The sequence below is a fragment of the Lontra canadensis genome, unplaced genomic scaffold (assembly GCF_010015895.1).
Source record: "Lontra canadensis isolate GAN:19392208 unplaced genomic scaffold, GSC_riverotter_1.0 scaffold112, whole genome shotgun sequence".
NCBI lineage: Eukaryota > Metazoa > Chordata > Mammalia > Carnivora > Mustelidae > Lontra > Lontra canadensis.
This window is the reverse complement of record NW_022631106.1, coordinates 2,936,515-2,952,927: the sequence shown is the minus strand read 5'-3', so window position 1 is coordinate 2,952,927 and position 16,413 is coordinate 2,936,515. Positions and strand designations below refer to the sequence as shown.

General features: G+C 42.3%; 1 long non-coding RNA gene across 1 annotated transcript in view; it reads right to left on the bottom strand.

Moving 5' to 3' along the window:
* LOC116856788 overlaps positions 1-16,413 on the bottom strand; it is a 75,915-nt gene that overhangs the window by 7,637 nt on the left and 51,865 nt on the right. The window contains exon 2 of the long non-coding RNA XR_004380625.1: positions 605-747. This is a non-coding gene — a long non-coding RNA (uncharacterized LOC116856788). The remainder of the gene's footprint in view (positions 1-604; positions 748-16,413) is intronic.

Here is a 16,413-nt window from a genome sequence, read left to right as displayed (position 1 = left end):
TAAGCAGTTGTGATGGGGATCCTTACTATAAGGCACCAGAGAAGGACCCTAGAGCTGATTTGGAGTGGAGGTGGTGCACCAGGAGCCTTCAGATATGCTTTATTTGGCCTACAAAGTGTGTGTGTACATGTACATTTTGCACATGTGTGTGTGCGTGTTTTCCCCTTAGTTGACATAGCATGTTTTTGGTTGACATGTGCTCTCTAGTTTGCTTGACTAATGTCTATTGCCATATTTCCTGCTGGAACAGTCACACAGGGGCCAGAGAGGGGGATGGAAATTGATTCAGGAAGAATGTACCTCCATCATGCCTCCAACTGCACACTGCTGAAAGTCTTTCGGAGGACAGCGCAGAAGCTTAGTATTAATTCCTCCAAATTATCCGACGTGGCAATGAGCGTAGTGGTAGTGCTTCCTTCTCCTCATGGGGATCATAGCTTCAAGGAGTTTCATATGCTATAGACTCCAAAACATATGTAAGCGTTGTCAGGAGGAGAACCCTCACAGGAAGAAATACAGGTGTGTCTAGGGGTCAGTGGCAGCGGGGCTTAGAAAATGCAAAAAAAAAAAAAAAAATTGCACTTCTTGAAGGTGATCTGCTCACCTGCCCCTTGTCGCACTGTCTGGTGAAGGAACTAGAGGTTCAAGGGTTGGCCACAGAAGCCCTGTGAACCCAGCTTGATTCAGAGAAGTCCAGGAGGCAGAGTTCTATAAAGAATCACACTATTTTCAGGAAGCAGTCCGTCTCTGTGGAAACAGAAAGAGAAAGGTCCTTTGGGATCAAGAATTTTAGAAAGCTGCTCCTGCCCCACCCTTATTTAGAGCCTCCTGCAGAAAGCTTTTTTTGAGAAAGTCCCACCCATATACTCTATAAGTAACAAAAAAGAAAATAAAATACCTTCCACGCAAGCATGCTGTAAGATGCAAAGAACAGCAAATTCTGTCAACAGAAGAACATGCACCAGAAAACTGCCTGGAAAAGATGAAATTATGATCAAACATTCCTCCGTGAATTAGAGACAAAGCACAACCAAAAAAACCTTAGCAAAACAATGCGATCTCTAGAGGGAAACCACAAAGCACAAATGTCAGAACTCAAATACAAGAAGACAAAGCAGGGAGAGGTGATGAGATAGGAGTAGAAGAATCAGGAAAGATAGAAAAAAATAAAGCCATCTTCACATGACTGAAGACAAAATTGGTTGGGGCTCAAAAGGAGCGACATCCGGCAGTGGATGCTGTGTGGGAATCAAAGGGTAGAAATATGAAATGCAACTACATGACATAGAGATGGAAGTTTAAGACAATTAAAGGGGACAGGACAGTGATAGCAGAAAGTTAAAAGAAAGCCAACATATGCAAAACTGGGGTCCCTGAAGAAACCAAATGATACAAGGTAACAAATATTTTAAAATATAATTCAAAGCAGTTCTTAAAATGAAACAAGACTTCAATCTACTTATTGGATGTCCACACCACTTCCCAGGGAAACCTGATCCAGGATAGTCACCGTATGAGACATAGCCTAGTCTAATTATTGACTTAAGGAGAGTATCCTTTGTAAAGCATAAAAAAATCAAGTTACTTACAAAGAGGGGAAAAAAAAAAACAGATGGAACTCAGACTTCACCCAATAGTATTTAACATTAGAAAAGAATGGAGAGGGGTGCCTGGGGGTCTCAGCTGGTTAAGCATCTGACTCTCGGTTTCAGCTTAGGTCATGATTTCAGGGTCCTCAGATTGAGCCCCACAAGGCTCTGCACTCGGCGTGAGTCTCCTGGAGATTATCTCCCTCTGCCCCTCCCTTTGTTTGTGCTCTCTCTATCTCTCTCTCAAATAAATAAATAAATAAAATCTCTATACAAAATAGAGAGAATGGAGAAACACTCAGAAGATATTTAAGGAAAGTGCAAACCAAGAATTTTCTATCATCCAAGCTGTTCGAGAATTATAAAGCCTATTGCAAACCATTTAAATATGCAAAAACTCAGAAAGTATTGTTTCCACGAACCTTTCTTGAGGAAACAACCAGAAAATGAACTTCATCCAACTGAGACTCAACTGCAAAAACTTTAGCCAAGAGTGTGACTGTAAGCCTTAATTATATTTAGGTTGGATCTAAAAGTAAATGTGAAGTGGGGATTGGAGTAACAAAATAGAATGTAAGTGTCGTATGCTCTGACAATGTAGAAATAATACAACTGGCAAACACTGGGAATAGGAAAGGGTAAAGATGTCATTTGGAAGCTCAGTGATGGCTTTATCTATAGAATCAAGGACACAGGGAAGAGAATTTAAAGACTCAAATAATAGAACATACATTTTTAAGAGCCCAAAATAAAAACTAATCAAGATAATATTACTTAGTAAAGTAGGAAGTGGAGAAGAGACAGAAGGGAAGAAAATACATATGAATTTAATTATTGTTCAAAACAGTTTAAAAAGCAGATGATTCAGGGTTTTGTCTGATAATTATAATCATTAAAACAATATTATAATTCCTCTTATGTATCACAACTTGTTTCTCTTCCCTTCTCTTGAAATCTTCTCTTCTCTTCCTCTTCCCTCCTTTCCTCTCACCTCTACTTCTCACCCTGTTCTCCCAACCCAAGAAGAAAACAAACAGACCTTATACTGAAAGATTTTAAAATACTGTATTCAGAGAGCAAAATATAGACCTTCTAACACATATTGTTAGAATGTCTATACTACTCAAGGCAACCTACACATTTAATGCAATCCCTATCAAAATACCAACAGCATTTTTCACAGAGCTAGAACAATCCTAAAATTTGTATGGAACCATAAAAGACCCTGAATAGGCAAAGCAATCTTAAAAAAGAAAAACAAAGCTGGAGGCATCACAATTTCAGACTTCAAGTTATATTACAAAGCCGTAGTGATCAAAACAGTTCAGTACTGACACAAAATAGACACACAGATAAATGGAACAATAGAAAACCCAGAAATGAACACACAATTATATGGTCAATTAATCTTCAAAAAAGCAGGACAGAATATCCAATGGGAAAAGAAATGTCTCTTCAACAAATGGTATTGAGAAAACTGGACGGCAACATGCATAAGAATGAAACTAGACCACTTTCTTATACACAAAAATAAATGAAAAATTAAAGACTTAAGTGTGAGACTTGAAAACATAAAAGTCCTAGAAAAGAACACAGTAGTAATTTCTTGGACATTGGCAATAGCAACTTATTTCTTGATATGTCTCCTGAGACAAGGGAAACAAAACCACAAAAATTCCGTACTTGACCTATATCAAAATAAAAAGCTTCTGCAGAGCAAAGAAACAATCAACAAAACTAAAAACCAATCTACAGAAGATATTTGCAAATGACATGTCTGATAAAGGGTTAGTATCCAAAATACATAAAGAATGTATAAAACTTAATACACCCAAAATGAATAATCCAATTAAAAATGGGCGAAAGATGTGAAAAGGCAAATGAAGATATGCCAATGGCCAACAGACACATGAAAAGTTGTTCAGCATCACTATCATCAGGGAAATGCAAATCAAACTTACAATGGGCTATCACCTCACACCTGTCAGAATGGCTAAAATCAATAGCTGTTGGCCAGGATGTGGAGAAAGTGGAACACTCTTGCCATTGTTGGTGAGAATGCAAATTGAGGCAGCCACTCTAGAAAATAGTATGGAGTTTCCTCAAAAAAGTTAAAAATAGAACTACCTACAATCCAGCAATCACAATACTAGGTATTTACCCCAAAATATAAAAATGCTGATTCAAAGGGATACATGCACCCTAATGTTTACAGCAGCATTTCTAGACAAAAACCCATAATAGACAAATTATGGAAACAGCCCATATGTCCACTAGCTAATGAATTCATAAAGAAGAGGTGGAGTGTGTGTATATATATGTATATGTATGTACCATATCTCCACTGGCTGATGAATTGATAAAGAAGAGGTGGTGTGTATGTATGTGTGTGTATATGTATGTATATTTATGCATGTATATGTATATGTATATGTATATGTATATAAATGCATGTGTATATATGTGTATATATGCACATATACACAGATACATTCCACGTATATGTGGAATATTACTCAGCCATAAAAAGAATGAAATCTTGCCATTTGCAACAACATGGATGGAACTAGACAGTATTATGCTAAACAAAATAAATCAGCCAGAGAAAGACAAATACCATATGATTTTAGTCATATGTAGAATTTAAGAAACAAAACAAATAAGTGAAGGGGGGAAAAAAGAGAAAGAGGCAAACCAAGATACAGACTCTTAATCACAGGGAACGGACAGACGGTTACCAGAAGGGAGGTGGGTGGGGGGAAGGGCCAGATAGGTGATGGGGATTAAGGAGGGCACTTGTTATGATGAGCTTGTTATGGAAGTGTTGAATCACTACATTGTGTACCTGAAACTAATATTACACTGTATGTTAACTAGCTGGAATTTAAATAAAAACTTAAAAAAAAATACAGACCTTCTACAACTTACTATAGTGCTACATCCCAATAAACCCATCATAAATTGAAAGTAATGTAGGTTGAAAATGTATTCAATGCACCTAACCTCCCAAAAATCGCAGTTTAGCCCAGCCAACCTTAACATGCTTAGAAAAATTCCATTTACATACAACTGGGCAAAATCATCTTTCACAAAGCCTATTTTATAAGAAAGTGTTGAATATCCACGTGATTGATAGAATACTATACTGAAAGTGAAAAACAGGATGGTTGTAGGGGTACAGAGCAGTTGTAAGTATGTTGGTTGTTGATCTTTATGATCATGCGACTGACGCAGATCTGTGCCTCATGCCTCTGCCCAGCTTTGAGAGAGGATCGGACCACAAATCACCAGCCCAGACAAGAAAATCTTAAGTATGATTTCTACTGAATGTGTATCACTTTTGCAACATCTTTAATTAAAAAAACCATTAAGCCTAACCATTGTAAATCAAAGACCATCTGTAATGTGACAGATCTAAGAACAAACTCATACCAAAAAACATAAATGGGATAAATTCAATTATTAAAATAAAGGATTTTCACCTTGTATCACAAAGCACAACAAAATCTTTTGCTGTTTAGAGAGTTCCGGAGGACAGGAATGAAGATGGTGGCCTCCCAGTCTCCGGCCCTGAGGAGCCAAGAGCTCGGGGCCCCACTCCTCAGTGCGCCCTCAGAGAACAGCACCCAATTACTCCCGTCACCCTGGCCTCCGGCCACACTCCGAGCTCACCGAGCCTGCGACTGGTTCAAGTCACTGAATGGACAAAAGAAGACGAGTACACAAGACAAGTTTCCAAGATCTTGTTTCATTTGAAAAAATGATTTGTCTATTCCCAGCAGCTTCATCTGTATAGACATGATTTGCATAGTCCCAAGATATTTTGTGACTACAGAAACACAGGATCTGAGCTCACTCTGGGGACAGAAAACCAGCACCAGGCAGAACGGAGCTTGGAAAAGTGAAAACAACAAAGACTACTCTGAAAACAAATGGCCAGGAAAGTCCAGGGGAAAAAAAAAAAAAAAACCTGAGGACTGGATAGGGCCACAGATTTATTTCTAATTATGGAAGGCTTTGGGAACAGGTATCCATTTAGCCATCAGGATATAGGAAGGAGAAATCCAAGTAGTCAAAAACTCCGTAAGCAAGCAGGTAATCCTATAATTACCTAATAGAAATCTCAAGCTTAAAGCCCAAATTGAGCTTTTAATTTGATCTCCTAAGTCTCTTTCTGAAGTTGTCCACAATTCATTTATTAAAACTTCCTGTATTTAAAGTAAAAAAAAAAAAAATCTTTTGCTGTTTAAAAACAATATTCCTCGGGGCACCTGGGTGGCTCAGTGGGTTAAAGCCTCTGCCTTCGGCTCAGGTCATGATCCTGGAGTCCTGCGATGGAGCCCCGCATCAGGCTTTCTGCTCGGTGGGGAGCCTGCTTCCCCCTCTCTCTCTGCCTGCTTCTCTGCCTACTTGTGATCTCTAAGTCTCTGTGTCAAATCAATAAATAAAATCTTAAAAAAAAACACAATATTTCTAAAATAAATTAAAAAATAAAAGCAGCATATCTTGGGCAGTAAATAAATCATAACGTTTGAAAATGAAAATGATGGTCATAATGTACCAGACAAGCATAACCAAAAGAAAGCAAGTACTGTCAGTTTACCTTCAAAGAAGAGGAAATTCAGGACAAAAACCATTAAATGAGACAAAAAATAGGATGTGATAAAGCTAGAGAATGGATTGCACAAGGAAGACAGAATAGTGAATGAATATCTGTGCATAAAACCACATGACAGCAACATTCACAAGGCAGAAATTACAGAAGATGTAAAGAGAAATAGAAACACACTTGTCATAGGAAAATTTTCAATCCTATTAATTCATGTCAGAATTAATGTCAAACAGCAAAAAGAAGTAAAAACTAAGAAAGTTGATCTGATTAATATATGTCAAAATCTATATACTGAAAATGCAGAATGTACCTTCTTTTCAAGGGTCAAGGGAACACAGATGAAAACTGACCACATGACAGATGGTAACAAACATCTCAATGAACTCCCAAAAGGAGAAATAGTACAGGCAAAATCCTCTGATCATAAAATAGTTAACCTAGACACTGACAACCAAATAGAGAAATGGAAGAAGATTCTTTTATCTGAAATTTTTAAAGAGGTAAACAACTCTCTCCTAAACATCTCTTAGGTCAAAGGAGAAATGCATACCAAATTGCAGAGATTTTTAGGAAATGACAATTGATAAAATGATACAACATAACCTGTGAGTTATTGCCAAAGCAGTACATAACCTTAAATGCTTGTGTCAATAAAAATAGAAAGAATAAAACAAATTATTTAAACATCTAATTCAATTTTTAAAACACTCACTCTTTTTAAACCCATCTTCAACCTTAATTAATTATGTTGAAGTAGACTTAATTGATGTACAAACAACTGTACACATATTTAAACTGTGTAATTTGGTGAGTTGTGACATATATAGCCACTTGTGAAACTATCACCACAATCAAGTTAACGAGCATATCCATCACACCCCAAATATCTGATGTTCTCTCATAATTCCCCCCTCTTTCCTCTCCCACACTATCCCCAATCACTGATTTAATTTCTGTCAATATAGATTCGTTTGCACCTTCTAGAATTTTTTTAAAAAATAGAATTATAAGTATTATATAGCTCCTATAACTGAGCACAATTATTTTTAGATTCACTATAATATTTCCATGTAATGGGTTATGCCTCAAAACTACCGGGCAGTGGGTAGGGACAATGGGGAGAGGTGGGATGAACCAAGATTGTCTATAAATGGATAATTACTGAAGCTGAATCATGGACACCAGAGAGTTCATTTTACTATTCTGGCTTCTTATATAAATGTTTCAAAATCAAATCTTTAGAAGTTAGTAAAATGAAAATGGCAAAAGGAAACAGACTAAAACGGTGCTCCAACTTCCTCTGGTGTTAATGAGAATTTGCCTGTTAAGGAGAGCTGGCCACTCTTCCACTTATACTGAATGGTTCTTCGTCTGCTCCACTTTCTTGTCTGAGAAAAGCAGACACCACATTTTGCTTATGGTGTTTAATGTGTGTCAGAGTCCGTTATCCCTAACGAGTTGCATTTGTGGAATGATTGGTATGGTAGACTGTTATATTTGTAGTTCCCAGGGAACCCTGCCTTCCAGTATTGTCATAGTGTCTCTAGGCTTGGCCATATGATGGCTTTGGGCAAATGGTCATTAGCAAGAGGGTTGCAAGCAGAGGTCTGATCTATGCTTGTAAAGTAGGACTTGTAGGCTCAATCTTGGAGCCAGCTGCAACACTGTCAAGAAGCTCAAGCTAGCCATATGGAAAGACCTTGAACGAGAAGGCCCAGTCTTTCAGACAAACTCAGCCAAGCACCAGTTGTATGAGGAAAGAGCCATCTTGGATGTCCAGTCAACCCAAGGAATCATGAGAAATAATAAAATGGTTATTTTAAGCCAGTATATCTGAATGGTTTCTAACACAGCACTAGATAACTGAGAGAGTCAGTACATACATGATTGTGCTTCCAGAAAGTTGGTGAAAATTTGCACAAGTGAGCCACAGGATAAGAGAATTAGTCATGAAGACAAAACTTCTACAACTACTGAGATAATTATTTGCTTTCAGCAGGAAGTAAAGTTTAGAAAATCCCTCTCGTGCATAACTTTCCTGGAATACATCTCCTGGGTGGTGGTAGCTGCCCATGAGAAAGCACGCCCAGAGAAGGGGATGCCGGAAAGTTCTGTGTGTAATGGGCATTAACCCAGGTGAACACAACTGACCACAGCTCCTTGGCATAATAAAACACTATAGTGGAGTCAGCCTTCTCCTGCTCAGCCCATTTCCCAGAGCCACTGTGAGCTGTTCAGGGCAGTGCTGCAGAGAAGAAAACCAGGTCCAGATCCAGGAAGGCCTCAGAGGAGTCGCAACCCCCAGCTCTGGCTTCCAGACACTGGGCTCCCAGACACACTGGCTCCCAGACACTAGGTTAGGGAATTGAGCCACAGGCTGATGAGGGTGCTTCACATCAGTGGAGGCCAGAAACCCCTAGCCCATGGGCCTGTACCACTGTACTGGCAGCCATCACAGCAAGGCCCCCATCACAGAAGGAAGAGCCAAAGAGAATGAAATCATTCCATGAGAGCCTTGCCCTTGCCTGCATTGCATTCACTTCTCATATATATTTTTTTACGAAGTGAGTGAAATTGTTCTAGCTCACAGCAGTGGGTGAAAACAGACTCCGCCCACCATTTCCTGGGTGTGGGTGCTGTGGGCAGATGCCAGGAGGAATTTAAAAGAAGTCATGCTATTTTGGGTGTTATAATTTGCCAGAAAGCCAAGGCAGCAATACGTCTGCCTGTGTGAGATTCCCACCCTTTAGATAAGGAGCTTTGTCCCGCAGTTCACATTGTTCCAGCATGTTCCTTTGTGAAGTCATTCTGTGGCCTTTTCCCTTACAATTCCTGGTTCAGCACAGGGGCTTGTGCTCTGACCCTGGGCAGCCTCCTGCCTGGCCAGTCTATGTGCAGATCTCCAAGTGCTTTTACCTAGTGGCTCATGTGAGGGGTGGGCAGGACCAGGGTGGTGTCATCACGGTGGCAGGCAAATCTGAAGTTTGCCAAGAAAGTTCCAGATTGATCAGCTCCATCTCCAGTGGTGACTGGACCATGAATCAAAAGAGAAAACCCAAGAAGAGTGGCTGAAGGGGTCAGGCCAGGCCAGCACGACCCTGACCAGTGCAAATCAGGAAAAGGAGGTCATTCAGAAAAGAAGGGAAGGCTATTTTGGGGGAAATAAAAGGCAAATGGATGTGACTAGACAACAGGCCAGACCTTCAGTTTTATATATATATATATATATATATATATATATATATACACATACATTTCATTTTGGAGAATTCTGTGGAGCTTGGAGGCAAAGCCCTATTTTTAGTGTCTATTGTGTGAGGCTTTGGCAGAGATGTGCATAGCTGCAGTTTTCTTCTGACAATGATTACATTTTAAATAGAGAAAGAAGGTAATGAGGGCAAAAATAATAACTATTTTCAGGCCTCAAAATTCAGGGTGTTTGAAACAGGGTTTTCTAAAATGCCAGCCTTGGTAGAAGAACCATTTTTCCTTCTTGCCTTTCATTCAAGGCCTCTTAATAGGCAGTGTGCGGGGGGGGTGGGGGGGTGGTAGGCAAGGCAGTGTTCTTGTTTTCCTCCCTGTGTCCCGCTCAGGCCCAATTGTCTGATTTCCACTATCTAACAAGGGAGGAGGAGAGAGGAGGCAGGGGCCTACCCAGCATGGAGATTCTTCAACTTTGTGCCTCAGAATGCCTGGGGACTGCCAGAAGTTCGGATTCCTGATCCCAGCTCCTCCAGGGTCTGATTTCTTGGTCTGGGAGACGACTAGGAAGTGGAATCCGCACCCCTCCTGGCACCTCCCACCCAACTGAGTGTCTCCAGGGGACTGCGTGTGGACAGTCCTGGACCCCATTTTGAGAAACCTCCCCCTACAGCCAGTGCCCTATAAATTGGACTTATGAGTTCATGAACTTGAAGGAGTTTGAGATGTTCAGAAGAGAGGATTGAACATAGAATTAGATGAAGATGAGAGATGGTGTGGTACAGACTGTGATATTGTGATTTATAATAAGATATAGGTTCTTGCTCTTTGTCCCCATTTCTCTGAATCAAGCTCCTAAGACACTTGGAATTTCCTAAGTGAGAAGAGCCATTACCATGTCTTTTGTTACATTAATAAGGTGACTTTTGGAGACACCTAAGGATGGGGGCTGGTTGTTAGTGGAACTAAACCTGAGATTAGGGGTCGGAATTTTCATTCCCAGGCCTGGACCTCCCAGGAGGAGAAAGGGGCTGGGAGACTGAGTTTAATCATCAGTGGCTAATGATTTAACCAATCATCCTCTGTGATAAAACCTCTGTAAAAACCCAAAAGGACCAGTTGGGAGAGCTTCCAGATTAGTGAGCATGGAGACTCGGGGAGAGTGGTGCACTCAGAGAGCATAGAATCTCCATGCCCCTTCCCACATAGCTTGACCTATGTATCTCTTCTATATGCCTGTTCCTAAATTATGTCCTTTGTAACAAACTGGTAATCCAGTTAGTAAAATGTTTCTTTTGAGCTCTGTGAGCTGGTCGAGCAAATTAATTGAACCCAAGGAGGGAATCTTGGAACCTCCGATCTATAGCTGGTCTGTCAGAAGCACAGGTAACAACCTTACCTTTCAGTTGGCATCTTGAGTGGGGTAGAGAGGCAGTCTTGAGGGACTGAGTCCTTTAACCTTTGGGATCTGATGCTATCTTCAGGTAGTGTTGGAACTGAGTGAAACTGTAGACACCCCACTGGTGTGAGAGAATCCCTTGACGTGTGTTGGGAGGAAAATCCACACATTGGAATTCGGTGCTGAGTTATAAACATGGAACCCAGAGTCTAGCTGAGCTCATTAGAAGCTGGATAGCTGAGACCACTATTCAGAGCACCCTCTAGTCAAAACAGGTCTGTACTGAAACAGGGCACTTTTCCCTTCCTCATCCTATACCAAATCATAGCAAAGAGGACTTCCCATCTTTTTCATTCAAACATGGAAAGGACCTCGGCTAAACAAAGATGTTGTTGGAGTGCCCTTTGAAGAGGAGAGGAGGGGTTGGGAAAAGTCTCCACTGGATGGAGAAAGGCAATACCTGTTGGTTCAGTATGGGTTGGCCAGTCTCTTCCAGGAGTTGAGTGTGGGGAGCTCACAAACCAGAACTGCCTGCAGTTCCTGATACTTGTGTGTGGTGGCCACATCAGGGGGCATCACACTCAGAATGAATGTGAACTAAGGGTTGAATGGAAATGGTTTTGTAGTCCTAAAATGCTATAATAAGATATCTCTGGTTGCATCAAACAGACGATCATGATTATTATCAAAAGAGCCCAATTCTTACCAAGTAAAACAAAGGTGATCCCTGACTACTTTACAGGACTCTGGGGGACGTCCCTTATTCTGATGTCAGCCTGACAGCACCAAGCTTCCTTCTTCTCACTGTGACTGAGAGACCCTAGATCTTCCCTCAGGTACTCAGTTCCTCATTCTTTCTTTACTACAACAGAAGGATGCCCAGACCCCTTCCAGCTGTATTGAATCAGAATCTCTGGGGATGACAGGATCTAGACTCTATAATGTTTTAAAAGATTGACAGTTGATTTGGGTGCATAATTGGCAACCACTCATGGCATTGTCAGGTGTCCTTCCTCACATTCTCCACCCTGAGTAGGAGGATGAAATGCATTTAGCCAGGTTAGTGGCAAGAGAGAGAAAAACAACTTGAAGTAGCCTATCCCAAAAGGAGGCTCTAGTGGCTGCCGTAATTGGAGTGTTTCAGTGGGCGGTGCTGGTGACCAGCCTGGGTGGATCCCAAGTTCTAGACATGCCTTCCAGATTCTCTCCCTCTATCTTTCAGCTCTGATTTCTCCCTATTATCTTTAACCTCAGACCAACTGTTTTTAGGAGAAGGCAGGGATGACCTCTCAACATCATGCTACAGAGGATAATTGCAGAGACATAAACGTCACTAAATAGGGCTCTCAATGGCCCACCTGACCCACACCTGTGTTACAGGGTAAGGAATGGATTGATTGGCTGAGGTGGTCAGGTGTCAGATCTGGGTGGGTCATTTACTTGAAAGGAAAGATCGCAAAGGAAAAGAAGCAGAGACTCAGAAGTGGTAGTATCTACTGGAGACCGGAAAGACCATGCTAATAGCCAACGGTTTCCTGAGTACCCTGTACGTATATCAGCCCACTGAGATAAGCACTTTACACAGAAATTCTACCACGAATCTCACAAGATGCATCCCTTGTATACTTTCATTTCCTAGAGGAGAGGAGAAAGGCCTAGAGAGGTTGTGTGCCTACACAGGCTTGCCAACTATTGCTGGCAGAGCTGGAAATTCAGCGCGGGACTGTTTGATGCCAGAATCAAGCAGTAACCAGCATGGCTCTCAGCTTCCACAACGCATGAGCACATGGCTTCCCTCCTCCTCTGGCTCCCCCATGGGAATGTGGCTGATCATTACTCCTTTCTTATTCTTTTGACTTAAATGACGCCCTCTTCCTCATTTTGAAGCATTCTGAAGGGCAATTATTATGCTACTGACACCTGCCAGCAGTGTATGAATTTGACAAATCATCCTCGGTTCTGCTCGGAAGTGTGCTCTGGCTCCTCTCTAGCAGGTCCACGGGGTTAGCCAGCTCTGGGCCCAGTGCTGGATCTGCTTGTAGACTTGAAGGTAGTGGGGGGCTGGAGGAACTACCATGTCCACTCGCAGATGAAGTGTCTCTGGAAAAATTGTTATGGGGGGCTTAAAACCGTTTTGTTCATTACAAACCCTGTTTCACATAAAAGGAAAGAGAGGCAGTAGATCAAGTGAGAAATTCAAGGGGACTGCAGATTTAGAGAGAGCTCCTCTCTGCCCCAATCCTCAGTTCTCCCCTTCGCCACCCCCTGCCAGCCCCAGCATCTTTCTCTCCCCGTCCCCCAAGAATCCCTCCTTCTTTCCCTCCACAGCACCTTTATTATTTCTAAAGTATGTTATGTACTTTTATGACTTGGTCTTCCTGATGTGACATCAAGAATGAACTTTAATAGGAGTATAAACACCATTTGAAAATCCTTTTGCAGGCTTTCACTTTTTATATTATACTGTGTGCTTGTCTCTCCATGAATAAACAAATCATGCACCAACAAGTAGGGTGAGAAAATACATTTCCTTTGTTGTTACAGCAGTTCTTGCTGGAGGCTTGTAACACAGATATATTCCTACCTTCCTTCCCTCTCTGACATCAACAAGAAGACAAGAACCAAATCCCAACAATTCCTTTCTCCACAAGGATGCAGAACAGTAATGTCGCCCAGGCTGAAGGCTCCCCAGACTCTGGCTGTGACTGACACTCTGTCCGTAAACTCCAAATTGAGTAACTGGGTTCTCCTGTGTGCTGTCTATCACCAGTATCAGACAAGGAGAGGCAATGTGCCTGAAGGGTTTAGATGGGCAAGCTGTTGATGAACGTGGAAGGAGAGGGCTACACAACACGGAGCTGGCATGCAATAGGGGTGACATGTCCCCTGACAAGTCCCATCCGTTTTTATGATTGGGATGATATTTAGTGGTAATATAACATGTAATTACCTAGAGAAAAGAATGGAGTAGTTTGAAAGCCTATAGCGGTGGTAAGTTTCTTTTCCATAACAGTTGCAGAGGGAATTCTCGTCTCATTTTGATTGATCTGCACTGGGGCTCAACCCATCTGTGATTAGGAAGCAGGACTAGTGATGCTCTCACTGAATGTACCGACAGCCCCACACTGCGCACTCATTTTAGAGACAGGAGAGAGGGCATGAGGTTCCTTCTTCTATACCGCAATATTTTAGCAGAGGGACATAAAAAGAAGTTCTATTTCGAACGTGTGGAGTTTAAGGTGCTTGAAAGATTCCCAGCCTCCAGAAAGACATGTCCAGTGGGTAGCTGGAAATCTAGTGTCCAGAGCTCAGAGCTGCATTTGAGAATAATACTCTGACTGTACTTCAAGCTGGAAGAGGGAGGAAATACTCTCTCAAGTAGAGGTTGTAAAGAAAGGGGATGAGAAATTTTATTTGGAATTTGGGGAGGGTAGTCCCATTTACAGACCAGTCAGAGAGAGAGAGAACAAAAAACTGGAAGAAAGAGAACCAGAATGAGGTGCCCTGGGGGAACAAAGGAGAGCTGAGTTATCAGGAGTGGCCAGTCAAACACTGCCAAGGATCTGATGATGGTCAAATCCCTGGACAGAACTGTGCACCCACGAGTTTGGAGCTGGCTGTGATTTTGCTGAGGGTGTGTTGCAGTGGCTATCGTGTGGTCTAAGGTCAAAATCCAGACTGCACTGGTTAAAGATAAGGAGAGATGAAGTGCAGAAAACTCTTACAAGAAATGTATTGGTGAAGATAAGGTGAAGGATGGTCAATAGTCTGTTGGAAAGAAAATATTGCCAGGTGATTGCCCCTGGATGGGAGTGCCAGGACTACGTATGCAAGAGAAGCAATGTAGCAAGGGGTTGGAGGTACCTCTTGGACCTCTGAAGGTACAAGAGGAGGCTAATAACTAAGGGCACAAGGCATGTGTGAGGTGTGGTGTGTATGCATATATGCTGGTGTGTGTGTGTGTGTAAGGCTTAAGCATGGGTGAAAGTAAAGTGAGCTGGCTGGAGGTGAAGTGACAAAGGCTCTGTAGGGCTGGCAGCAGCTGTCTTCCTCTTGGACTCTAGTTCCTGTGGGTGTGTTTGCATCTCCTCAGCTGCCTGGGGGAGCCCAGTCAATGCTAAGCCTGCCATGCCCCACATGAGAATGCAGTGTCAGGGATGACAGTAGTGTTCCCTTATGCTCCCATGGCCTCTTGTCCCCAGGTGCCAGGAGGACCTGGGGCCTCAGCATCAGGGCAAAGGGGTGCGGGAATGGCCCCCTCTCCAAATGCACACCACACTTTATCTGCTAGCTTGGACCTCTTTGAAAACAGTTCTGATACTTGCTCTGAGCAATGCTCACAGAGTGCACATGCATTTCCTCCTCCTGATAGCAGGAGCCCATCTGTCACATCCAAATTCCTCCTTGAGAAATTGTGGTCCTCAGAGATGCCTGTTGCTGGCCTCTGAGCCTATCTTTTACCTCTTCACCAGGCTTTACTGTTTCTGTTCTTCTCATGAAGGTTTAAAGTCTTAGGCCCAAGTCCTAAGTCCAAGTTTACACTCAAGGCTTCTGTGCTCCATCCCCCTGTAGCAGGGACTACGAATGTGAAGTCCCCCTCCCACCCGAGTGTCTCCCTGAGAATGGAAACCCCTGCTGAAAATGAGCATCAAGGGTCTAGTCTCTTCCCCAGCAATGCCTTTTACCTGCTCAGAAGTTTCTGTCACACAGACACAAATGGTTTTGTAGCTGGGAGAAAGGGGAAAGTAAGACAATTAAGGATGATGTGGGAAGTAATAGAATGAGAACTTGCTAAGAGAGTTGATAGATGGAAGGTCAAGGGATTGGGGTCTGTGGGACACAGAAGAGTGATTTTGCTTGATTCCACCCTGCAGGTGAGGCCAGCTGTGCAGACCCACAGGGCTAAATGGGAAGGCTGGCTAATGAGTGGGTGTCGGTGTGAGGTGAGGGTGCATGCAAAAACCCTACATAAGCAAAGGATCAAGATCAAGCCAAAAAAAGAGAAAATCTGTGGTCTTATTCGATGGTAAGGGGCAACCAAGACTGAGGTCAGGGGCCAAGTGGACATTAGGATGAAGTGGTGGATAAGAAGTAACATCTGGACAGGAAAGTAGGATGCAGATTTGTAAAGAGGACCTTAACATCTCAGAGCTCCTTCTCCTGAGATGGTTTACTAGTATCTAGGAGCACTAAAGGTGGTGAGGTAGACAGGTTTAGTGGGACTGGGAGAAAGAAGGCCAAGAGGTTGTAAGAGAGGATATGACAGAAGAGCAGTAGCTCCCAATGATGAGAAGTCCAGGGTGTTACCATTCTTGTCAGAGCTGAAGCCGGGGAAGTGAACCTTGGAGTTGAAGGTCTCAAGGCACAATCAGCCTGGGTGTTGGAGGGACCAGCAGTTTGGACATTAATTGTATAAAGAGGAAGACTTGGAACCAGAGGCCAAAATCATTAAGGAATATGACATAGTGACTTAGAGATTGTTCAGTGATGAGAATGAAACTGGGAAGGGACTGGATGTCAAAATCGGACTGGTTTGAAGATGTAATTGAAGAAAAGACAATAGAAGAGAGACTGCCTGAATGGCGTTACAAGGTACCTGGCCATTGTGACCT